Raw genomic sequence first — 26112 nt, 5'->3', positions numbered from 1 at the left:
CAGCTTTACGAGGCTACTTCTGTTTGCAGGTTCTCTGAACAGCCATCTGAAAATATGTCAAAGAAGTATATTTTGGCTTTCATCAGCTTTTGCAATATAATGATCTTGGTTTCCTTCCTTCTATATATTTCTGGTTTCTGTTTCACTAGCTCATCCACCGCCTGCCAGTCAACAATATTTGGAGTCCTCAGGCCTCAGCCCCAGGTCCTTTCCTTTTCTCGCTCAAGAGTCTCTCTCTAGATTACTGCATTCATAGCTTTAAAAATCCACCCACTTGCAGATGACACCCACATTTAAATCAATATCCCAGACTTATTCTTTAAGTCTCAAAACCATGTTTCCAACCTATTTGAAATCATGTTTATGATGTCCCAATGTCCTCTCGAGTGCAATATATTCAAAGGAAAGCTTGTTATTTTCCTCCCAAACCTTGTCCCCCTCCTGTGGTGTGCTCTCAGGAAGTGATAGAGGGAAACATCAATTTACTTACTGATACCTGGGCATCATCTTGTGAATCTCTTTCCCTTATTACCCATTTTCAATCATCATATCTTGTTGACTCTTAACTGTCTCAAAATCTATCAATTTTTTTATGTTGACAATTATAAGTATAGTCTAAGTTACCAAAATCATTTTCTTCGCCTTTTTGCAACAACATATAAACTGTCACATATATTTGTGCCTCAGTGTCCATTGTTTCTAGGGCTAGTTTACACAGGTCCCTTATATAAAATGGCATGGTATTTGCATATAACTTACGTACATTTTCCTGTACTCTTTAAATGACCTCTAGATTACTTATAATACCTAATACAATGGAAATGCTACGTAAATAGTTATTGTACTCTATTGTTTAGATAATAATGACAAGGAAAAAAGTATGTATGTGTGTAGTACAGACAAAATCATCCCTTTTTATTTTTCCAAGCATTTTTGATCCACGGTTGGTTGAATCCACAGCTGTGGAATCCATGAATATGAAGAGCCAACTCCGTGTATCTATCATGCATCAGCCACTCTAATCCAATCTATTCTTCGCCTTACAGACACATCCAGCAAGCCCGAAATGTGTGATATTTTTAAGTGCCAATATAATATCATTTTTTTCTACTTAAAATATATCAATGACTTCTCATTTATTTGATTACAGATAAAACCTTCTTAGGATGTCCATCAGTGCCTTCTATGCAGGGCCCCTGTCTATCTCTTCAGCTTCATCTAAGATTTCTCTTTTGCTCAAAGTCTCCATTTGAAAGACCTGGACCTTTTGTAATGCAACACACATGCTGGGCTCACACCTAGAATATTGGCACAACTTATTTGTTCTATGTGTTTCTTTCTCTTCCTCTTCTATTTAGTAATTACTCAATCTTGAGATGTTAGCCATGCATCACTTCTTCAGAAATATCTACTTTAACTCCCAGATGAGACCTAATGCCCCTATTTTAACCTTTCATGAAATTACATGGTTATACTTTACAGAACTTGTCTTATTTACCATTTTCCATTTTCTAGATAATCATTAGCTCAATATTTATCTTCCCCCATGACTTTAAGCTAAATAAGAGCAAGCAGTGTACTTTTTGTTCACTACTATATCTTTAGTGCCTAGCAAAGTACCCTGACCAATGCAGGTGGACCTGGAGCCAGGCACTGTTTTACCAGCCCCATGCTAGGTGCTGTCATAGAACATTAAAGAAGATGAAGCGCATCTGTTTGCTCATGGAATTTTTAGTCTAGTGTAAGAAAAAGGTACTCAATAAGCAAGTGCAATGCAAGGTGTGATAGAAGTTTAAACAGGGGTGCTTCTGAGGAAAACTCAGATATGGATGGTTAAAGGTTTTTGTGAAACAAAAGACCTAAATAATAATGATCACTATGTAAGTACTTAGTGCATAGCAATTTACACTACTCTTCATCTATAAGGGAGGTACATAAGAAAACTAGCGAGCAAAACGGGTATGTGACTTGCCAAGGTCACTAGGCTAATTAAGAGAGGATCTCAATTCAAACCTAGACAATCTAGCTCCCCTAGTGTGTTCTTAACTCTATATTGTGTGGAATCTTTTGGGGTTACCTAGGCAAAGGAGAGTCAAGAGATAGGGTTCCAAAGGAAGGGTAAGACAAAAGCAAAGACTCTCAGGCAAAAACAAAGAACTCTGGGCTTCTGAGAAACTAATTAATTACGCTGCATATTTTAGGGGGGAAAACAACATGAGCTACAATGGAGAAATTAAACTGGAGCAGGGCAAACCAAAAACAGCTAACTCTTTTCACATATCCTATTAAACCCTTATCCTTATTCACCGTAAGTGAATATTGCTCGAAACAAACCAAAGACTGTTGTTACAGGTCCAGTACCTATATGAGCCACCACTCCTTTTCAGGACCACAAATAAAAGACTACATCAAATTCAATTATTTTACAAATATACATTCTCTAGTCACAGAAAGGGCTCAAAGGGGGAATTTGACTTCATTCAAAACAAACCCACTCCAGCAGGTTCACACGAACCTCAGAGTTTTAGAACTTGAAATTTTTTTATCTTACCAAGTCTATGTACAATCATGAGGAAAAAATACAGGACAATTCTAAAAATCACTCCCCCTAAAAAATATTCATAGAGGATATAGTTTAAAAAATATAGAAAATATAGTGAGCTGGTCCTTTCATCCTCACATCTTTGAAGGACTATGCAGGGAAAGACGGTGGCATGCTAGATCAGGCATTTTTGCACATATCCACAGGGAAATCTAAATCTATAACCATCGTCATAAAATAAAGCAAGAAGAAAATCAGAAAGAAATGAATGAAGGGCAAGTGATAGCCAAGGGGCTCACAATAATTAATTATTAAAATGCCTTAAAAGAGCAAAGAAAATGCTTATCAGATCAGCAAAGCACCTTTTAATAAATAATATGATTTGGGTTTAATTAATGGCCTAATTACAGTTTTACCCAATAGGCTTAAATGCTCCAAAGGAGCAGTTTGAGTCTCTTTGGTAGATAATCTGTGTTTTAAAAAATGTTCTAATTACATATTTGCTTGAGTAAATAATGTGCATTTTACAAAACTGCCTAATGATATATTTATGTGACTATATTTACCCAAATGGCCTCTCATTCTGTACTAATGGAGTTGGGATTACTGTTCCTGAGAGATACAGGAAAATTGGATGGCTCCAGCTTTCACCCTAACACCCCTGTTATTCTCACACTGTTCTCGCTCTCTCACCCCAAAACATACCACTGAAAGCATACGACCCACTTATTCATCATCAGTTTAAACAGAAAGAAAATTCTTCCTCAGCCTTTTGTGCAAACACATTTTGCAGAAAGGATATAGACTTGAAAAATGAGTATTAATATGGTATAATGCTCCATTAAAAGTAGATAATGAGACTGTGACCAAGGCAGAACATCCAAGGTTTAAGTAGCTGCATAATTTATTCTGTTCTTTTTATAGTAATTTACAATCTTCACAAAGACCCAGACTGCATGTATTGGAATCAGATTGCTATGGCTGAAAGCCACACAATGGTCTGTAATAAGTAACAGAGAAGTCATAAAAAACTGAGCTGGAACCTCCCAGTTTTGTGGTGGCATGTGTCCATTCATAACTTTTAAGTCATTTTTTGTGTGCTTTAGAGACATAAATCTAGAAAAAATGGATGCATATTCATAACATTATATGAAAAGGCACTAAAAGTTCCATTTCATAGTTTTCCCATAAAATCTGACTCAGCAGACATTTACTGTTTGAAATTAGGTGATGCTTCATTCACAAATTAATGAAAAGATTTCTTTTAAAATGCATTGAAATATGGTGGTTCCTCGAAAAATTAAAAATAGAATTACCATATGATCCAGCAATTTCACTTCTGGGTATATATCCAAAGGAAATCAAAGCAAGATGTTGAGGAGATACTTGCACGCTCATGTTCACAGCACCACTATGCACAATAGCCAAGAGGTAGAAGCAACCCAAGACTCTACTGACAGAAGAATGGATAAACAAAATGTGGCACACACATGAAATGGAATATGATTTAGCCTTAGAGAGGAAATTCTGACACATACTATAACATGAATAAACCTGATAATGTTATATTATGTGAAATAAGCCAGTCACAAAAAGGCAAATACTGTATGATTCCATTTCTGTGAGGTATCTAGAGTAGCCAAGCTCATTGAAACAGAAAGTAGAGTAGGGATTTCCAGGGACCATGGGGAGCTGTTATTTAATGTGTATTGAGTTTCAGTTTCACAAGGTGAAAAAGTTCTGGACATTGGTTACACAACTATATAAATATAATTAACATTATTGAACTGTACACTTAGAAATGGCTAAAATGGTATATTTTATGTTACGTTTTTGCCACAATACAATTTTTTAATGCATTAAAATCCTTTAAGATAGTCTATGTATTGGCAAAGGCTTATTATTTCCTTCATGCTTATTAAGCATTTCCTGTGTAATAGTAGCCCTACAAGTAACACAGAAATGTCTTGAATTCAACTCTGGGCTGGTTACATCAGCCAAATTTACATTTTTTATAAGTTTCTGTAATCACCCTCTTAGATAGAGATCAGTATCCCCATTTTATAGAGCAAGAAATTAAGGCACAGAAGTGTTAAGAGACAAAGCAGAAATTTCAAATCAGATCCTAGGTCATGAGCTCAACTAGAATATACACTCATTGTTCAATAATCTATGTAATAAAGACCAGAGATAGAAGACTAATCTCTGAAATGGCCCCAAACCTTTTTTAAAGGCACATTCTTTCTGGTGTCCACACCCAGTAGAAAATAAAGTTTGACTAGAATTGACTCTCATTCTCCTTTGTTATTAAAACAATTTGTCATTGTGACAACAAACATCTATTGAAAACTTATTCTGTGGCAAACACTGCATCTTTCCTATGCCCTCTAGGAAGATATTATTATCTCCCCATTTTACAGGTAAAGAAATTGAAGCTTAGAGAATTGAAGTAATAGGCTCATGTTCTAGCTTATAACTACAAGGGCTAGGATAAGGTTTCAAACCTAGACTTTCCAACATTTGAGCTACACTCAAAAATTACTCAATATGGCTTTCCACTTGGTAGAGGGAATAATTATAGCTGGCTGGTTGGAAAGGCCTGTGGAAAGGTAGAAGGAAAAGTCTTGGCTATACATCTCCCACACAACGGACAGAGGACTCCATTACAGAACCATACAGCAAGATCCTCCCAGGGTATAAAGCCCTCAGTAGATACGAATTATTTTAACATGTGGCTTTCTCATTCACACTGCCCTTGTTTCTGATGGAATGCAATAGGAGTTACACTCCAGACATATATAGCACTGTGGTCAAGCTAACAAAAGGAATATGGATCACAATTACCAGCAACCAATAATAATAGAGGCTAATACCTCTACTGGGTACGTTTTATAAACAAAACTAGGAAACCCCACAAAAACCTGAGGCTAATACCCAGCATGTGCTACCAATCAGACACTACAATTAAGTAGATATTCATGAAAAGCAAGATTCCTGCTATCTGGCATGGCCCAGAGAAAGAACATAAAATTCATAGTTTTAGTCATTCCATGGACAAGGTAAGACTGAAACACATACAAAAAAGATAAAATAATTCATTGAGAGAAGAATAAAAATATCAAGGTTAAATAATAAAATTGAGGAATAAGGTTAGTATGCAATCCTATGTATTCAATAATAACCTACAGACTCTAAGCTTCCTAGAGACCAAAGAAAGACAGGAAAGTGATGGTTACACAAGTCAGCCAAAATCAAATAATCAGAAAAATAGATCTCATTGCTTTTCAGATCTAAAATCAGGATGCTCTATGCACTTAATGTTTTCAACAACATCCCAATACAGGGTACAACAGTGAGTTTCATATGACTGCAAATTACCATTTAGGTCAAGGGCAGAGTCTCATACTTTAAAAGATGGAATCCATAACAAATATAATATTAACTGTGTTGGTCACAGTGACAGCCCTCTTGGATGATGCAGAAGACATTCTAATAATTGCAGGGACTCAGGGCCCTCATTATGGGCACTAATTGTATTTTACTGTAATTGGATGAAATTGCTACTTGAGAGTTCAAGCTGATAGAATGCCAGATTAACTAATTTTCACCTTAATAAATGTGCAATTATTTATTAAAATTTTGAATCCCACTGCTGACACCCTTATAAATTATTTCTTACTCTGGACACTAATTCACCGAGTTCAGATGATCCCATTGTGCAGACTGAAAGACTCGTGATTCTGAATTGTAAAGATTATTTACAGCATAGACCCCAAAGCACTAAAATCCATTCATTTCTTCTAATCCAGCAGCCTCCGAGATGGCTTGCCTGCAGGGGTGCAGCAGCAGCACCATCTGTTTACTCTGGCCTCATTTGCCTGGATCAAGTAGAAAATTAAGGCACTAAGCTGAATTTTTCAGAAACTTTGCAGTAATTGAAAAAAGAAGGTGATAAAGAAAAAGGGAAAAGCTGTTTGGCAACTTAATTATACTGGTCACTCCATGGGCTACACAATAAAACTCACACATATTTTTGAAATAGCACCAGGCTAGGGGCATACCATAACTCCAAGCACTTTGTAGAGGAGCCCATCTACTCAAGTAGTCATTTATAATTAGTATATGTAACTCAGCCCTGCCATCATTTATTACTGAAATTGCTTTAAGATGATCTCAAGAAAAACTTCATCTTTTGATTTACCTCCTCCTCCCTTTTCTAAAAGTAGCAAATGAAATTCGTGGGATTAGCCTCTTATGAGCAAATAGACAGAGAGGAAATGTAGCCATGAGCTAATTCTTGGCAGGGCCCAGAAGGGAGGTGCCAAGAAGACATGGGTGGATCATGGGAGAATTGATTGGAAAGATTCTGTGTTCCCAGAAGAGAGCAGGCTTCAATGGTTTCTCTCAAGTTTTATTGCACATTAGCACAGCCATATGCTCTGCTCATGTGGGCAGCACCTGGGGGGAGTACATCGGCTTCAGACTCAAGTGGAGACTTGGGAAGTTTCTGTTTGGTAAATGAGACCTACTATAACTGCAGAAGTGGCCCCTGTCCTCCGCTTATACATATTTCTTCACACAGAGTCTACGCGAGTTAGGTTTTTTTTTTCCCCCCATTCCATGTCCACCAAGAGAAGAAAAAAAACTTTTATGTTACTATAAAATACACAGAATAAAAAGTCTACTTGGTGTAAGAGGATAGTGAGTGGTTAAAGGGAGAGGAAGAAAGGACAGAAGAGACTGTTCTTTTCCAGACTTGAAATCAATATGTCTTATCAAACCCACATCATATTGTATATACCAAAGTCATTAGACCCAGAGCCTACTTCTTAGGAATAAATATTTTGCTCTAGGATTAAATCCCATTATGTCACAGAAGTTGAATTTCTTTCAGCCAACCAGAAAAACCGTAACAAACAAAACTCAATATAGCATCAATAGAGTGGAAAATGCAGAAAGCAAAGATTCTGCAGGTTTGAATGGGAAACCCTGTAGTTTGTTGTGTCCCAGTTCAGAACCATGGCATTTGGGGCAGTCCTGGATTATAAAACTTACAGTTGGAATAAGCCATATTTGCCAGTGGTACTCATCCTGGTTTCCACCCTCACTCCCTGCCCTCTGCTCAGAGTCTCCCTACAGCTGCCACTGTGCTGTCACAAAGTTCCTCACAACTCACCCATTTGGAAGCCCATCCTCTCAAACTGCTCTTCCTGGCATCCTCCCATACTTATCTTTCCTGGCTCCTTTCTCACCATCAAACCTTGCTGTTTGGTTTGCTAGTTTCTCAGAAACTAGGTGATAAATGAGAGTTTGATTAAATATTGAGATAAAATGCAAATGTGTTACACCCTCTAGAAAGCAGATTTATAGTTAACAGAGGCCTCAGTGCCTTAACTCATGGGAGAGCCTATTGGTAGAACTTCAGGAAACATGGCAGTATGGAGGGGAAACTATCTGCAAACTAGTGTCTTCCAGCCTATTCCAGCAGATCACACTTTATCAGTTATGATGGTTTGGCTGCAAGTCATAAAATCTCTAACTCAAATAGGCACAATTATAAGGATGTTTATTATCTCATGTAAGAAGTTCCAAGCACTAACAAGGTGCAAGGCTGCCCCATCTCTACTCTGCCCTTTTCACCATGTCGCCCAGCTTGTCTCTACTAATCCCTCTCATGTTGCCAAGATGCCCACCATAGCTCCAGGCATTCAAACATAGACACAACCAAGTCCAGAATAATAGCAGGTATCTCATCTTATATATCTCTATCAGAGAGACAACACTGATATTGCCCACTAGCAATCTTCTCACATATCATTGACCAGAATAAGTTCATATACTCCTTCCTAACCCAGTCATTGCCACAGGTGATATAGTAATTATGCCTGCCTTAGACTACTCAGACTTTATCCTATAGTCACTTGAGAGGACAGAAATTCCAAACAAAATATGATTCTTTTCTTATGGAGCCCAATAAAACTTAAGTATCAATCATTTCTCGTATGCCTAATGTACTTTGGTTCAAATTCAGTTATCAAACCGTTCCTTCTGCTAAAGGCTTTGTTACTCTGAGCTTTATGGATTGTAGTATAAGAGAAAAAAGGAGAAAGAAAAGAATTAGGAGAGAAAGAGAAGAGTCTTAATTTTGTAGAGTCTAAAAGATTTTATTACATGATTGTCAGTTTCTCAAAACTACTGACCTCCCACAATAACTCTAAACTCAGAAGTGGTTTTCTTAAACCAGAAAAATGAAATTAGGAGCAGGTGAGTATAAACATAAACAAGGTCCACTCTGTTGGTGATGTAGAAATTGAAAGTGACATTTTAGACAATGCCAACATGTTAAAAGCACCAATAACAAACATTGAAGATTGTATTTTTCTGGAAGTTGAGAAAGCCAGAACATTTACCTTAATCCTTCATTTCATTTATCCAAAGTAAAAAAAAAGAAAAGAAAAAAAAAATCAGCCATGCCCACTGCTTTAAATATCAGCGCCACCTTCACGTGGATTCAAATGATTAAAAAGCAAAGGGAAACCTGAAGCTCTCTTTTAAAAGTAATTTCCATGGGTACACCTGGCTGGAGGCAGGCTCGCTGGCCTTCGTCTCTCCATCTGCTAAAGAACCTCATAACACTATGACTTCTATTATACAGTTTTTCACAGCCTGACTTATACTATGAATACTATTATTTAAAATAGAATCAAGGTCTTCTTTATCTTTATTCCACCTCCTGGTGCTTGGAAAAATACAGATTAGTAGGTGTTAATCTCAATTTATTGGAAAACAATAGTTTGGTTTACAAAACTGTAGAAAGTAACTGGATTATTTGCTGGGCACAGCGGCTCACACTTGTAATCTCAGCACTTTGGGAGGCTGAGGTGGGCGGATCACAAGGTCAGGAGATCAAGACCATCCTGGCTAGCATGGTGAAACCCCATCTCTACTAAAGAATACAAAAAATTAGCCGGGCGTGATGGCAGGCGCCTGTAGTCCCAGCTACTCCGGAGGCTGAGGCAGAATGGCATGAACCTGGGAGGTGGAGCTTGCAGGGAGCTGAGATCAAGCCACTGCACTCCAGCCTGGGCAACAGAGCAAGACTGTCTCAAAAAACAAAAACAAAAAAAAGAGAAAGTAACTATTATTTATAGTGTGCTCTATTTAACAATATAGCATAAGGATGTCAAGAAAGTTTTTTTTAAATATGTTAAAGCAGGACATTGAAATCATTCATGTTTCACCATTAAACATTAATCATTAATCATTAAACATTTATTCTTAACTGGTTAGAAAAACAAAGACTGCCAGAACAAAGTTTATGAAATAGTTACATTTATTGCAGTGAAAAATCAAGACACATTAGCATATGAACAATTTTGGATTAAAGGTTCACTTTCTCAAAAGAAGTTTCTCATACAAACATATCTTAATACACTGGTGTCAATTAAACGGGGTCTTCCCCAACAGCCAACACTGGAGCCTTGGCTTAACTACTCTTCCCAACAGTTAGGAACCAAAAAAGGAAAGCGAAACACCTGTGCTTTTCTCATAGTTTCACTGCTTGTCCAGGGAACACCAAACAATAGAAAGCAAAACCTGTGGCCAGTAGAGTACATTTTACCCAGTGGACTTCTGAACAATCACATCCCATTTGTTGAATAAGTATTCATCTTTTCCTACTCATTTTGACAGCCAATTTTGTCTCCTACAAAATCCAAGTATAATATTGACTTTTAAGGATATTGCTACAAGTGCACGTCACCAAACAGCTAAAACTTGACTTCAGCTTGAGGAACTGCCTTAACCAATGTTTGCCCTTTCTGCAAGCCCCATGTTTTGGCAGCCACCTGTATAAAACCATGTAAAATACCTCCGCACTGCTTCAGCCTGCTGTAGTGTCTGAAATTCTAACCACTAATATCATTCAAATTTTTCAGTAAACAACCATTGAGCACTCACCATATGAGGCAAGTGCGTTGATTAAGTGTTGGGAAATTTAAAAATTAATTATATACACTCTCTATTTTATAGACTATATAATCCACTGAGGAAAAGCATGAAATTACAAATAACTATACTGGAATTCAATATATGCTAAAATAAAGCAAACAATATCCAAGAGGATCAAACTAGAAAAGATGTAATACAATTAAGGCAACAGGGGAAATCTTTGTAGACAGGGAAATGTGCAAAGCACCTTGAAAGTCAGATTTTCTTGTTATTTTTTTTTTGAGACAGAGTCTTGCTGCATCACTTAGGCTGGGGTGCAGTGGCACAATCCTGGCTGACTGCATCCTCCACCTCCCGGATTCAAGTGATTCTCCTGCCTCAGCTTCCCAAGTAGCTGGGATTATAGGCGCACACCACCACACCCGGCTTTTCTTTTTTTTTTTTTTTTTTTTTTTTTTTTTTTTGTAGAGATGGGTTTCACCACATTGGCCAGTCTGGTCTCTAACTCCTGACCTCAGGTGATCCAACCGCCTCGGCCTCCCAAATCCCAAAGTGCTGTGATTACAGGCATGAGCCACCACACCTGGCCAGAAAGTCAGATTTTTTAACAGATGAAACACTGATACCATAAAAGCAGAAGAAGCAAATGAGCAAAAGCATAGGGACTTTTTTCTTTATACATTTCTTTCAAAATGGGCAATCAAAAATGGATAAAACGGTCACTAAAAGGCCCTGCAGTAAACAGCTAGCAGACTAGAGGATTCAGAGGAAATAAAGTAATTGACAGGGAGGTTCTGATAGTCAATGGAAGCCTTTGAAAGGTCCAGAACATGTGGTTCATCAGGAAGCTCTCGAAGCCTCTAGGAGCATAATGGGATCACTGACAATGAGATGGAGACACCAAAATTAGATCTGCCTTCTTTACCATATATTCTCAGGCAGTCTCTGACCTCAATGTGCATTAATCAATTTTGACAAAGCAAAAAGAAAATAAATCCAATGATGCACTCTGCTCAAGAATATGGAATCTATATTGAGGTCAACCTTAAGGAAAACAGGAAATCAGAGTGAAGGTTACAGCTCTGATAGGGATTTGGGCTGGCTGTGCTTTCATTCCTTTCTAGGTCACACTGACATGAAGCCCAGAGACAGTTTTGAAATCTGCTGAGGAAGTCAGCATATGCCAAGATGGAATGGAATTCCATACCCCTTTGCTTTAAGCACAAGGAGCTCGCATCAGAAATAGTCTAGTGTTTTAAACAAAGCACTGCTTAATCATTCTTAATATCATAAAACAAGCCTTTTGATCACCACAAATGGGTAAGAAAACAATAAGACAGACAACGGAAAGAAACAATAAGACAACAGATGCATGTGCTAAAGATATAAATACTAAATTCATAAGAAAAAAAGTACAAATAGCAGACAAACAAAAAGGTTCACTACCTAGTTATCAAAAAAAGAGCACATTAGAAAACCTGGGTACCATTTTTCACTTACTAAATTAGCAACTTAAAAAATTATAATATTCTATTTGACAAAAGTATACCAAAGTTCTTTCTCATGAAGTTGAGGTATTAGATAATCACAATGAGGCTTTGACTCAGTAATTCTATCTCAGGGAATTTATTTTAAGGAAATATATTCCATCTATTTGACAGATCATATTCACATCATAATTATTTCTAATAATGAAAATTATAAATGTTAATATAAACCAAGGAGAAACATCAAATATTCTGTTTTATATCTAAAATAGCGACTTTGAAAATTCTGTGAAACAGGGAAAATGCTTATAAATCATGATATAAAATTAGATGTATATTATGATAACACTGTATAGCATTCATAGTGACAGTGTCTAAAAGAAAATATAAAGTAATAAAGCTTGTTTTATTTGGATGCTGGAATTACAAATTACTTTTTCTCTCTCTTTTTCCTACATTTTCACTAGAATTGATGTGTTGCTCTAATAATTAAAAACTCTGCTTCTCATTCATGAATTTCTAAATGCCATTTGATTTTAATGAAATGATTTTACCATAATATTTATTTAAAATACCTGGGCATTTGTCATTGGTCCCATTCAGTTTTGCTGATAAAAAAAACTATTACATAAGAAATAGCACTTAGGAATGCATCCCATTTTTCAATACTAGTTGAGAAGGATCCAGAAGTCACTCACCATGCCAATCCCACTCCCAGCAACACACCTTCAAATCCCATGTACTGGCTGGGCACAGTGGCTCACGCCTGTAATCCCAGCATCTTGGAAGGCTAAGGCAGAGGATCTCTTGAGGTCAGGAATTCGAGACCAGTCTGGGAAACAGAGAAAAACCCCATCTCTGCCAAAAATACAAAAATTAGCTGGACATAGTGGCGTGCACCTGTAGTCCCAGCTACTAGGGAGGCTGAGGTGGGAGGATGGCTTGAGCCCAGAAGGTGGAGGTTGCAGTGAACTGAGATCCTGCCACAACACTACAGCCTGGGCGACAGAGTCAGACTCTGTATTAAAAAACAACAACAACAAAAACGTGTACTTTCTCTTCCAGTTATATTCACGTGCTGCATATTGGCATTTCGGTCTGCAACAAACCACATACAGCCTATGATGGTAGTCCCATAAGATTACAGTGTAGCTAATAAATTCCTGTGTGCTTGTGTCTTAGTTTTTAACGTAGATTTTAGGCTTTACGGGATCCCTTCAAACACCCACTATTGATTGAACTATTAAATAAAAATTAAAATGGCAAAGATAAATTATAAATTAGCCGTTTCTATTGCTTTTGTTCTTCCTTTTCTTTTCCTTCTTGTATTTCTTTTCAATAATGCTTCACTGCTCCATGGGAGATGCTGAGTTTCCCAAGCTCCATACCCACTATCAGAAGAAGACACGAGTCTTAGCTATACTACTATTTCTTAATCTATAAGCAAGGAGCCGAGATATGCAAGGAAGTATCTGGGACAGTGAGGAGCTGATGCATTGTGCCATTTCTTGCATACCTCTTCAAGGGGTTCTACTCCAACCCTAAGATTCTAAGATTCCCCAATCTCTCTAATATTCTGGATTGGAAGGAAAAGTTTGGAGAAGAGAATCTATCATCCATCTCTAATTCATCAGTCTTGTGTTGAAGACAAACTGTGAGAAAAGACTAGAGTTCCAGGAACAACCAAAAGGAAAGATTTTATACGAGGTCCTTCCTGTAACAACCAGCTAAATCTGTGAACTTGTATTCAGAAATGAACAATAACAGAGTGCCAAAGGCAGTTACTGCTGATGGAGGATATGACAGACAAATCTTAACCTTACCTCTATCCCATTCTGTTTCCACAATCTCTCCCTTGCCTGTAAGACAGCAAATATCTCTAACAGCAGCATCAAGCACAATAATCTTCTGAGATCTGCTCCCACAGCTACTTTTTCTCCACCTAAACTGACACAGGTTGCTGTTTGGAAACCGTTTATACTTTACCTATCACAGCAATGATTAACTTCAGCTGTCTCTTGTGTCTGAGTAAAGTATGGTCCACGGAACAGCAGTATTGCCTTCACCTGGGAACATGCTAGACCTGCAGAAACTCAGGCTGAATTAGAATCTGAATTTTAACAAGATCTCAGGGTAATTTTTACGCACATTAAAGTTCGCAAAGTGCTTTAAGAAAACCTGGAGGGTGACACCATTTAGCAGCCTACAAATTGCTATCGAGCCACCACTTCGTGTGGTAAACTGAAGAAAGCAGGGGCTTTGGAGTAGCTTTTCCTAGGACTGAGACCGCTGCGCATCACTTAGCAGCTGTAGGTCATTGGGCAAATTACCTAACATCTCTAGTTTTCCATTTCCCCATGTGTTAAATAATAAACCCTATATCCACAAAATTTTGAAGTGTATATGTAACAATGTATCTAAAATATACAATCCAGTGACTGAACCAGAGTAGATGAATATTTGAATATTATAAAGTATGAGAAGAGACTTTGAAAGCTAATTGTCAAATCCCTACTTTGCCTCAACGTGCTCAGCTTTAGCCAATCCCTGAAGATGATAATCACAACCTTTTCTCATTTGCACTCCTTTACTCAGGAGCTCACCTTTTACATAAAGGACCGACTACCCCAAAACATCTCCTATCAGACTTCCATTGAACTTAAGATTTATCACTGTTTTGCTATTTTATAGTGCCTTGCTTGCTTTTCTGAGCTCATTTTGCTTTCTTTTTAGTCAAGAATCCTCAAAAACAAAATGATTGTAGCACTGGAACATGGTTGTTGATAACTAATATACCACTGGATGGTGACATATCATGTTCTCAAGACGCTATAAAAGAAGTAAACTATATCATCAGTTTAATAGCCCTTCGTTAGATAAAAGATTAATTCTTAATTCAAAAATATATACTGAGCACTGATTGTGGTCGGATTACAATATGAAAAGAAGATAAACAAAAAATAAAAAGTCTTTATCCTCAAAAACCTTAAAAATGTAATACAATAAGTGCTATGAAAAAGGAAACATGGAATTTGGGGGGAGCTCATAGAAAGGGGGATCTAAACTATGTTTTTAGGGGGTGGAGAGAGTGTTCGGGGGAGACCTCCTAGATGAAGTGTCATTTAATGTGACGAAGCATAAGCAAATTATTTACTTGCCTATCAGCACAACTCACAAATCAGAAAAAGCTGGCTGGGTTCAAATTTGAGCTCAGAGGTTGAGCAAATTAATTAACCTTTCTATGCCTCCCTTTACACATTAGCATAATAGAAGCAACGTTCGTACCTACATCATAGATTAATTGTAATAATGAAAACTTTAAATATGTATTGAAGGCTGGTGCTCCACAAATGTTTGCTGGCTTAATTCCTTCTGTTCGCATGAATTGATGTAAGAATAGCTATCCTCTCTCATACCAGAATTTCTATGTGAAGCAAGTGGGTCAAGATTATGATAGATTACTGTTCTAGTCCCTGAAAGGATAGCTCAATGTGCATATGGATCTCAAATTATATATACATATATATATATCAATCTCAATTTTATACTCATGTGTGTATATATATATATCAAATTATATATATATCTTAAGTTATATGTATCCACACACTTATGAAAAATTTTTAAAGTAAAATAAGAAGAATAAGGTAAGCAAAAGTCTGAGAAAAGAAGACTTCAAAGATGCCTCAAAATCAGCCTACCCAGCATCATACTGTAAGCTCCATCAAACCTTCCGCTTCCCACATGCTTCATCGAAAGATGAAGACACTCTCCAGCCATAGGCAAGTCAGAAACACAGGAGTCATCCTTGAGATCTTCTTCCTCATGCCCATATCTCACTCACCCTAAGTCTCGATGACCTTGTCTCCTAAGTATCTCAAAAACAATCACTCCAACTTAAATCCCTTCTTCACAACACTTGGTCATGTGGACCTCAGTTCTGGACACATGTTTGGTATCTAGCATAATTACAACAATAAATACCTGCTAAATTAATGATTTTGTAACCAGATGGAGATCAAGAAAGTGTAGCCATAAGAAAAAAAAAATTAAATTTGTGATTTAGGAAGTACCAACCTACAATTCATTGATGCTCTTTGGAAATGTTTTGGTTTGATGGTAGGAAAAAACTTACAAATAAATAGATGGTGATATCTTTAACAGAGGACTGATTAAAACATAACATCAAAACTTCGTATGCTGAAATAGAAACAATAAATGAGACATAGGGATGTCTTTAGGACTGGGGTCAGCAAATTAAGGCCAGCATGCCTAATCTGGTTTTGGTTTTTGTTCCACTGGAACACAGCCACACTTATTCATTTACTATTGATTATAGCTCCTTTCCTGTTGCAAAGGCAGAGTTGAATAGTTGCAACAGAGACTACAGGGCACATAAGCCTAAAATATTTACTATCTGGCTCTTTACAGAACTAGCTCGGCAACCCCTGCTTTAGAACATCAGAAAAAAGGCCTCTGTCAGTAGAATCGCTTGAACCTGGGAGGCGGAGGTTGCGGTGAGCCAAGATGGTGCCATTGCACTCCAGCCTGGGTGACAAAAGCAAAATTCTGTCTCAAAAAAAAAAAAAAAAAAAAAACACTAATTGTGACAGAAAACAATGTACTATGGTTTTAGAAATTTGTGAGAGATTAGGAAAGAGGGGAGATGAAGGCAGTGTTTGAGTTAAGGCCTTGTGGTTGGCTACATTATGACCCCAAATATAATCAAATTGCAATCTCTGGAACCTGTACATGTTACCCTATTTGAAAAAAGAGTCTTGGAAGATGTGATTACATTAAGGACCTTGAGGAAAGGTGATTATCCTAGATTCTTTGGGTGGACCGTAAATGTCATCACAAGTGTCCATATGAGAGACAGGCAGAACACACACAGAGGAGAATGCATGAAGACAGGAGCAGAGATGGGAGCTACATCATGATACACCGAGAACACCAAGCACTGCTGGCTGCCACCAGAGGCTGGGAGAGGAGAGTTAAGGTTTCTTTCCCAGCGCTTCCAGAATGAGCTCGGCCTAGGTGGTGCCTGATTTTGAAATTCTGACCAAAGAACTTTGAGAGAATATGTTTTATCATTTTATACTCCCAACATCATGGTCATTTCTTATATCAGCCACAGGAAACTAATGTAGTCCCACTGAAGAAAAATAGGGCTCATCTCTGCTCAAAGAAGTTGGGAGAAAGAATGTGATTGTATCACAATATTTAAAGTACCTAAAATTTTATATATGATCCCATTAAGTTTTGCCAAAAAAAAAAAAAAAAAACTGTTGCATTAATAAATAGCATTTAGGAATGATTCCCATTTTTCAGTGTCCAGAAGTAACTCACCATGCCCATTCCACTCTCAGCAACACAACTTCAAATCTCAGTCACTTTCCCTTCAATTTTATAGTAACCTGACTGTGGCCCCACTGTTACGATTTGCAAATCTTAGGCTTTGTAGAGCACCAGTTCTAACTTTTAAAATGCACACAAACTCAGAAAGAGGTTTCAGTGTTAACTCTGCCACTAAACAATTTTATCAACTTAGTTGACACTTTCAATTTCTGGTTCATCAGAATGAGAAAGAAAGAATAAAGGGGAAAAAAGGGAGGGAGGGAGGGAAGGAAGGAAGGAAGGAAGGAAGGAAGGAAGGAAGGAAGGAAGGAAGGAAGGAAGGAAGGAAGGAAGGAAGGAAGGAAGGAAGGAAGGAAAGAGAGACGGAGGGGAAAAGATTATTTCATATTAATTGACATGTAATGAGATTAGAAAAAATATTATAATACCTCCTGACATCAGAAGTCTTCTTTTTAAGGAAGCTACCTTTGCTTAAGAAAAATACCTAACTGTGAAAGAAAGTGAGACCATGAAGGTTTCAGAGATAAAGTGTTCTACATAAAAAATTATAAAAGTTTAAGGTTTTACTTTTGATCTGGTAAGCAGGAAGAAAGGAGAAAGAAAGAGGAAGAAAAGATAGAAAGGGGAGTTGGGGGAGGAGATATGAGTAGGTTGGAGGGAAAAGATCCGCTAGTCCCTCTTCCATGAGAGAAACAAACACCAGCCTCAAACTGCCCTAGTCCTAGTTATCTGCCACCATAACAGACCCCCCAGGGTTACTCCTCTGACCTTTCCCTTATCACGCTAAGAAGATGAAATTGGGAATGTTTTACAGCCCCCCACCATACAGCAACTATTGTGATTCAAGGAGTCAAACCTAAAAAATAAGAAACAGGTCGGGCACAGTGGCTCACACCTGTAATCCCAGCACTTTGGGAGGCCAAGACAGGCGAATCACAAGGTCAAGAAATCGAGACCATCCTGGCCAACATGGTGAAACCCCATCTTTTCTAAAAATACAAAAATTAGCGGGGCGTGATGGCGCATGCCTGTAATCCCAGCTACTCGGGGGGCTGAGACAGGAGAATCACTTGAAACTGGGAAGCAGAGGTTGCAGTGAGCCGAGATGGTGCCACTGCACTCCAGTCGGGTGATAGAGTGAGACTCCGTCTCATAAATAAATGAATAAATAAGAGTCAATAAAACCAGGACAGTTGGACTCTAAGGCTCTGCTCCTCCTTTCATGCACATGATGGCTAAAATGGCTTGAAAAGGAAAGAACATGCATTTTATATTAAACAATTTAGGTAGTAAAGGCTGAAAATATAAATTAGCTTCAAACCATAATCCTTCACTAAGTGCTGTGGTTTGATACAGAAGGAGGTACAAGGGGACATGACACAAATAGAAGAGGGGAAGGGTTTTCCTCTGGGGAGGGTGGAGAGTGCCAGGAGAGGAGTTGAGAATGGAAAGCAGACTGAAGGCTTCACTGTGTGTCGAAATGTAGCTCTGCCTACACCTCAGCAGGGCAGGAAGCAGCTACCAGACATGAGTTTAGGATACATTTGCAGAATCTGACCACTTCTCACCGTTTCCACCACCGTCTCTGTGTAAGCCACCATTGTCTCTGGCTTGGGTTCAGCTATGGTGTCACCAGTTATTCTTAACATTGCCACCAGAAGGATATTTACCTATGTCAAATCCTGTTATTCCTCCATTCAAAATCCTGTAAAAATATCACACTTCACTCAGAGTAAAAGCTAAAGTACTTAGGGTGACTTACGAGGCCCTATCAGAGCCCATCTCCTGCTACTTTATACCCCTCCCTTCTCATTATCAGACACACTGGACTCCTCTGTATTTTTCCAGCCTCCTCCCTTAGCCCCAGTCACATCGCCAGCCATCACAGCTCCCTAGAACTTCCCCCTACCCCAACTCACTTCACCCCCACCCTGTCCACAGGCTACCTCTCTTACCTCTGAATCTCACCTAGTCTATGAGGCTTCTCCTGACCACTCAAATCAATGCCTCCACTCCTCCCCACCTCGTGCACTTCCAACCTCCTTCACCTACTCTAGTTTTCTATTTTATGTATTAGCATTTATCCCTTTCCAAATTATATAATGTATGTGTTATATGTATTCTCTCCTTCTGCCTCCAACCCCTGGGAATCTAAAGCTGCACGAGGTCAGGGACCTTTGTTTTACTCACTGTTGTAAACAATGCCTGGCACCTTGTGAGTGCTCGAAAAATATCAAATCATGAAAGAAGGTAAAGTGGAAAACTACTTTCCATGATTTGTAAGTTTTTAACACAGGATGATGTAATAATAAGTCAACTTATGTTTTTAAGTCATCACTGAGCTGTGAAACTAGCTTCAGTAAATATTACAATTACTCATTCATTTCTTTAATAAATACTTGAGGAGGGCCTACCCTATGCCAGGCACTGTTCCCAGTCCTGAAGATACAATAATTGAGTAAAAATGTCCTTAAGGAGGTTGAATTATAGGGGGTAAGAGAGACAATTAATAAGTAAAATATTTAGAATGTTAGATGATGGTAAGTGTCAAGCAGATGAAGCAGGCAAAGAAGCTAAAACTGATTATTATACTTTTAAAACACCAAATGAGATAGCTTACAATAATAAAAGTGCTTAGAGAAGTATAAGGCAAAGGTTGAAAATTCTATCCAATTTAAGAAGTATCTTTCTTATGTTTTGGGTTTACTCAAAGCAAGTTACAGAAGATGCGTCATATAACTCTCACGAACTCACTGCCTAAATGGCTGTGTATTGGCTTCATGTTCACCACAGACTCCTGCTTCAAACCCACAGACAGCACTGTCATTCCTACGGGCAGATGGTGCACTCTCACCAGGCAGACGCAGCACACAGGACCTCAAGTGCATTCCGTGATTCCCGCACTCTCTGGTAGTCCCTCGATGGCAGCAGAATGTGAGGCGCAAGGCAGAGTGTCCTTACTGGCTCAGTTCTACCACTCCAGCTACTCCTATGGCATTTCACACTCTCAGTAAGAAGTGAGCCTCCAATGCACTTGACTCACGTGAGAGTATCATTTAGTTACAGAATGTATCGTTATTGATTTTTTTCCTTTGGTTCCCTTGAAAGAAACAATAAATGCTATAAGCAGAAAATCAGTTGTGGACATTCTGGGCTTATCACGTATGCCTTTAAACCCACTCAAAATTCTTTTCAAATTACTTGCTGACTATGCCGCCATCCTCTCACTTCCAGAATTCGCCAAGATTACCGGCCCTCTTCCCTTTGAAGTCATGCACAGCCACGTGACTTTCTTTGACTGAAGAAAGTGAACAGAGGTGACTTGTGTCACTTTCTGACAGAAATGTTTAAGAGTTGTGTTCACCTGTTCTTTTCCACTAGCACAGCAAGCCCTGAACATTATTTTGAGATGAAGTCTCTATCAGTCTCAGCCTCAAAATAACTACAATGCAATTATTTTGGGGAACATAATATGAACAAGAAATAACCTTCTTTTGTTTTAAGGGACTAAGACTTTTTGGTTATTACAATAACATAAAATAGTTTATCCTGACTAACATCCCAAGCAAAGCCGTGACAATCCTGTTTATGAGCACCCAGTAGTCTTTCCTCCCCACCTTAGGAAGAACAGTACCAAGGAGCGCAATGTGCCCAATGTGAGATATTAGGTCATTTTTAAAAGATGAGTGAATTTACACTAATACATGAAAGAATTGAAGCATCTGCTACCTATCCTGGCACCCTAATTACTAGAGAAGATGACTTTAAGAAGCAACATAGAATACCTCTGAAATATCCTTTGATACATTCCTCGAGAATCTATTTCAAATTTCTCAAGAAATAGGGAGCCAGATTTAAGTTTAATTTAAGAAAAAAAAGTTATAACAATAGAAGACCTCTGAGTAATGGAGGAGAAAATAGAAACAAAATTTTGTTGGTGCACCCTTTGTTGCTTCGACAGCTCTTAAAGTGACTGTGGAAGGAACAGCAATGACTGAAAGAACACAGGTCCATCACTCACAGCAACAGGGAGAGCCGTGATTCTCCCGTACATGGCAGCAACATCCTTATGAAACCAGCCCCAAAGGGTTGCAGCCACAAACATTATCTATGGCTGAGCAGAGATTAACACTGGTACATGCAGCAAAATGTTATTTGTTCCAAGAAAAACTGATAAACTATGACAGGATGCTGCTAGGTGTGCAAGGGGCGGGTGGGAAATTGGGACCTAGAAATTTTACCATGGAGGCCCAGACCCATTTAAGTGTCACAGCGATTGCTCCCCAGATTTTTGGCAGTCCTCCTTTAGACTAGACAGAGAAAGCAGGAATTCATATTAAAAAGGATGTTTATGGAACCATCCAGAAGGATCTAGAATACTTGCAATCATCAGACACAGAATTAATACATTCCTTGGATCTTTACATCAGAGCCTTTAATGACAACTACTTGGAAGCTAAACTCATATTTCCCCAAATGAGATATATCAACAGCAATAAAATGGCATAAAAATTGAAGTTATGGGATGCCACACCAAAAACACGTTATACTTTTAAGGACATCTTTATTTATATTTTCACAGTATTTTATTTGAAGTTTATCATCCAAATACCATGGATATACTACAAACAGCTCTAGACTTCTCAACCCCCTCAGTCTGTAAGTTGCTTCAGGGGTAGAAATGGGTGCAACATCTAGAACAGTCATTCCAGGAATTATCTCTGAGCTATGGCTCCCACCACAGCTCATAGGCAGCAGCCTGAATCTGCTTCACTTTAATCAGGAAAGATAGATGGAATGGAGCCCACTTAGTTCGTGGCTGCCAGCCCTCTTCGTCTCCCTCCCACAGACATGCATACAGGAAACCTGGCAGCTCCTTTCCCTCTTCCTGTCATTCTCACTAGGCTAAGGAGTAGGCAGATGCAGGAGGGAGGGGGAATGCAAAGGCTGCCAGAGCACTTGCCACGTTCTGAGTTGCCATCACAGGCCTCCTCAGTGCCCAGCATTTCTCAGGTGCTCTTGCTAGGTTCAAGACAGAGAAATAGATATAAGCAATTGAGCAAAGTGCCCCACAAGAAAGGCATGCCCCAACATCCAAGGCTTTATTTGAAGTAACAAATACATAGGATGACTGTGCTCTGATTAAATCCTCTTATTTTTACAAGAGAGAATTGAGAAGTTACACAGCATTTTTCACTAAACTCAGAAAATCTTCCTGAATGAGTTCAGAGAAGAGCAAGGAAGAGTTAGGCAAAGAATGGGTGAAAGAGGAAAAGGAAAAAAGTAATTTAACATTGATGGATTTTTCCAGTGTCCCCAGTGGGAAGAATCCCATTGTGGGATAGTGACACATGCCCAAGCAGGCAAGTTTAATGGGCAAGACAGCAGACAAACTTGGGATCATGGTCTACTTCCCTTACTAATAAATGTCCCAAATGCTCCCAGCACAAGCTGTCAAAACAAATTTAGCTTTCCTCTGACTTTTGTTGATAGGTGATAACACTCAACTCAACCAAACAAATTATAAGGCTGCTATATCAATGTAACCTCCACTCTCCCAACAATCAAAAATGTCAGGGAAAATCTACAGCATTATCTTCACCCTGAAAGACACACTCTTAAGAGTGAGAGATACAGCCCTCAGTTAAGTGATGCAAGGCAAACTAGACGAGCAGTTCAAAGTCCTCACCTAGAGCTACAGAACTGCCTTCCTTAATTTATTCATTCATACATTCCTTGCAGGACATATTGCATTTGATCCAATGATCAACAAAACAAATACACTTCTTGCACTTACAGAGCTTACAGAACCTCAAGAGAAGAAGACAAAACAGTAGGTAATTACAATAAAACGTGTTGTATCCTAGGTGCTCCCAGTGCAGTCTTAAACCACAAAGACATAGCATTATTCAAAATAGCCAAAATGTGGAAACAACTCAAATATCCATCAACAATAATCAATTTGTTTATTGAGGCAATAAACAAATATGTGGTATACCCATACAAGGGAATATTATTTAGCCATAAGAAAAAAATGAAGTACTGATACATGCTACAACATGGATGGACTTTGAAAACATCGTAATTAGGAAAAACATCAGACACAAAAGGCCACATACTGTATGATTTAAGTTATATAACATGCCCCAAATAGGTAAATCCACAGAGACAGAAAAGCAAGTTAGTGGCTTCCAGGAGCAGGGGGATGAAAGGGAATGGGGAATGACTGCTAACGGGTATGAGGTTTCTTTTGGGGGTGATAATGTTCTTAAATTAGATAGTGATAATGGTTACACAATCTTGTCAATATACTAAACGCCACTCAACTATACACTTTAAAAAGGTGAATGCTAGGATATGTATCATATCTCAAAAAAGTAGTTACTTAAAGGAGAAAAATCCCACAAACCCTTTAATACGGTAAAGAAGGAGCCACCTGACCTGTATAGAATCAACTTTCCTTGTCAGAATACATGTGGTATAAGAGAAGCATGGCTTTAGAATCAGACAGACCATTACTTAGCTTTTCACAGCCATGGTTTCTTAATCTGTAAATTAAGGTTTGTGTAATGCTGTTATGAAGTTTAAAAATAACATATACAAAGCAACTGTTGTAAAGTAGCTTCTCAATAAACAATCAGCCAACGATGTTATAGAATATCAATATCAGGAATTTCACAGCTAGGGTGAGACTTCTCCAACTCTTTAGGCTAGCAGAAGAGTGTCCAGGTGGATGGTATCCAGCAGAGTGATTACTAGATTGCCCTACCGCCAAAATCAAAAGCAGAACCAGGATGTAAAGTGGAACCTATCAAGCGAGAGATGTTGCCTCTTCACCACGGGTCAGCATTAAAAGATCATCTCTTCCTAATTTATGAGCCTCTCAGTCCATCTTGGAGACTCCATAAAATGTGTATCTTTGGAGATTTTTAAATCTCCTGTCTTTCCTCCTGTACTTTGGAGACTCTATGTGCTGACTAACTGAAAAGCAGAACTACAAGAACTAAATGTTTCATACCTGCTTCATATTGGAAAGACCCTGATCAATTTCAATAAAAACCCCTCGATGTATTTCAATTGATAGATAGACAGATTTTTCTTTAAAATATGCAACATGTGATAGGGGGAATTATGTTTACACGTTAGTAGCTGTAGTTTCTTAAATTTTACATCATGCATCTAAAAAACAACATCAGGTAATAACTTGATTTGAGACCTCCTTATAGAAAACATATTCCTCACAGGGCATGGCGTAACTGTAGGCACACAGTTAAAGCTCAGTAAATATTAACGATTTCTGCAATGAAAAGACATTACATAACAAACCAGCAACTGGTCAAGAAACAGAAATGCCTGGTACATGGATTGTTCTTTCCTACTAAGGGTGAGACATCCAAAGCCCTCTGTGATGTGGCTGCTGCCTGTCTCTGCCACTCTTATCACCATGTACTAATCTGTCAACACATTGAACCTCATGGAGTTCTCTAACTGTACCTAGAAGTTCTTGCTTCTAGGCCCTCGTTGGTGCTCTTCCCTTGCCTAGATCTCCCTTTCCCCATTTCTCTACCAGCTTAACTCTTACAAGTCACCTCGGATTCAGCTCCCGTGTCATTTACTTAGGAAGCCTCCCTGATCTTGCCAAGTCCTGCCCCTTGGTGTGGATGAGAGTCCCCTAATACACACCTTTCTAGTGCCTGTCATATTGTTACAACAACTGCCTGTATTTGTTTCCCATCCTAAACTGTTAGCTTCTAGAAGGTCGATCCATGGCTTTCACCTCTGTGTTGTTATCTCCTAAAACAGTAAAACAGTGCCAGGTATTGAATAAGTGCTCACTGAGTAAGTGAATGAATTGCTTTAGTCATAGTTGTATTCAGAATTTTATTGAAATAATTTTAACTATTACCAACTTCTCAAATTTCCTCAAAATTTTAAATGTAAAATGATCATATTTGATAAGAAATATCATTAATTTCATTTAAATAAAGCCCAGAACAATTATTACATGTAATTTAAAACAACGTTAATCCAATTCATACATAATGATATGAATAATTACTACAGTGTCAAAAGTTCATTGGGCATAAAAGTCAGACAGTCAACATAAACAAATATTAAAATGTTCCCTTTATTTCAGCCAAGCAAATCATTCTCAGAATTCACTGAGGGAAGAGAGAAAAGGAACTGAGCAGGGAAGGAAACAACTCTGCCAGGTTTCTTAATTAGAAACTGAAGTTGTTTCTGAGGCAGGTCATCCTATATCCTGCACTTTCAGGAGCTAAGGGTTACAAAGTGTCCTTATTCTTATCCACTTCCTTGTTTACTCACTAACCCTACCACGTGCCCAAGGAAAGAATAGGGTCAGTGCTTTAAATCTCCCGTCAATCCTTCTCCCAGTCACTCTCTCTAATGGGTTTTCTTTTTGAAGCCCAGTCTGAGAGTTCTCAGGTGACATTCAATTGTTGAAGAGACAGGGGAGTCCATTTCAGCATCAAGAATGATATAGAGGCCAGGCGTAGTGGCTCATGCCTATAATCCCAGCACTTTGAGAGGCTGAGGCAGGCAGATTGCTTGAGCTCAGGAGTTCAAAACTAGTCTGGGCAATATGGTGAAAACTGTCTACCAAAACTACAAAACAATTAGCCGGGTATGGTGGCACACGTCTGTGGTCTCAGGCATTTAAGAGGCTGAGGCAGGAGGATTGCTTGAGCATGGGAGACAAAGGTTGAACTGAGCCGAGATCCCACCACTCCACTCTAGCCTGGGTGACAAAGC

At 38.5% G+C, this 26112-nt stretch overlaps 1 long non-coding RNA gene across 1 annotated transcript in view; it reads right to left on the bottom strand.

Moving 5' to 3' along the window:
- The window catches only part of LOC126937870 (uncharacterized), a 294809-nt gene extending 280842 nt beyond the window's left edge, over positions 1-13967 (bottom strand). Inside the window, exon 1 of the long non-coding RNA XR_007719883.1 lies at positions 13803-13967. This is a non-coding gene — a long non-coding RNA (uncharacterized LOC126937870). The remainder of the gene's footprint in view (positions 1-13802) is intronic.
- Positions 13968-26112: the final 12145 nt, after the last annotated feature.

Source organism: Macaca thibetana, chromosome 15 (genome assembly GCF_024542745.1).
Source record: "Macaca thibetana thibetana isolate TM-01 chromosome 15, ASM2454274v1, whole genome shotgun sequence".
NCBI lineage: Eukaryota > Metazoa > Chordata > Mammalia > Primates > Cercopithecidae > Macaca > Macaca thibetana.
Note: the sequence above shows the minus strand (reverse complement) of the source record. Positions and strands in the feature narration are given on the sequence as shown.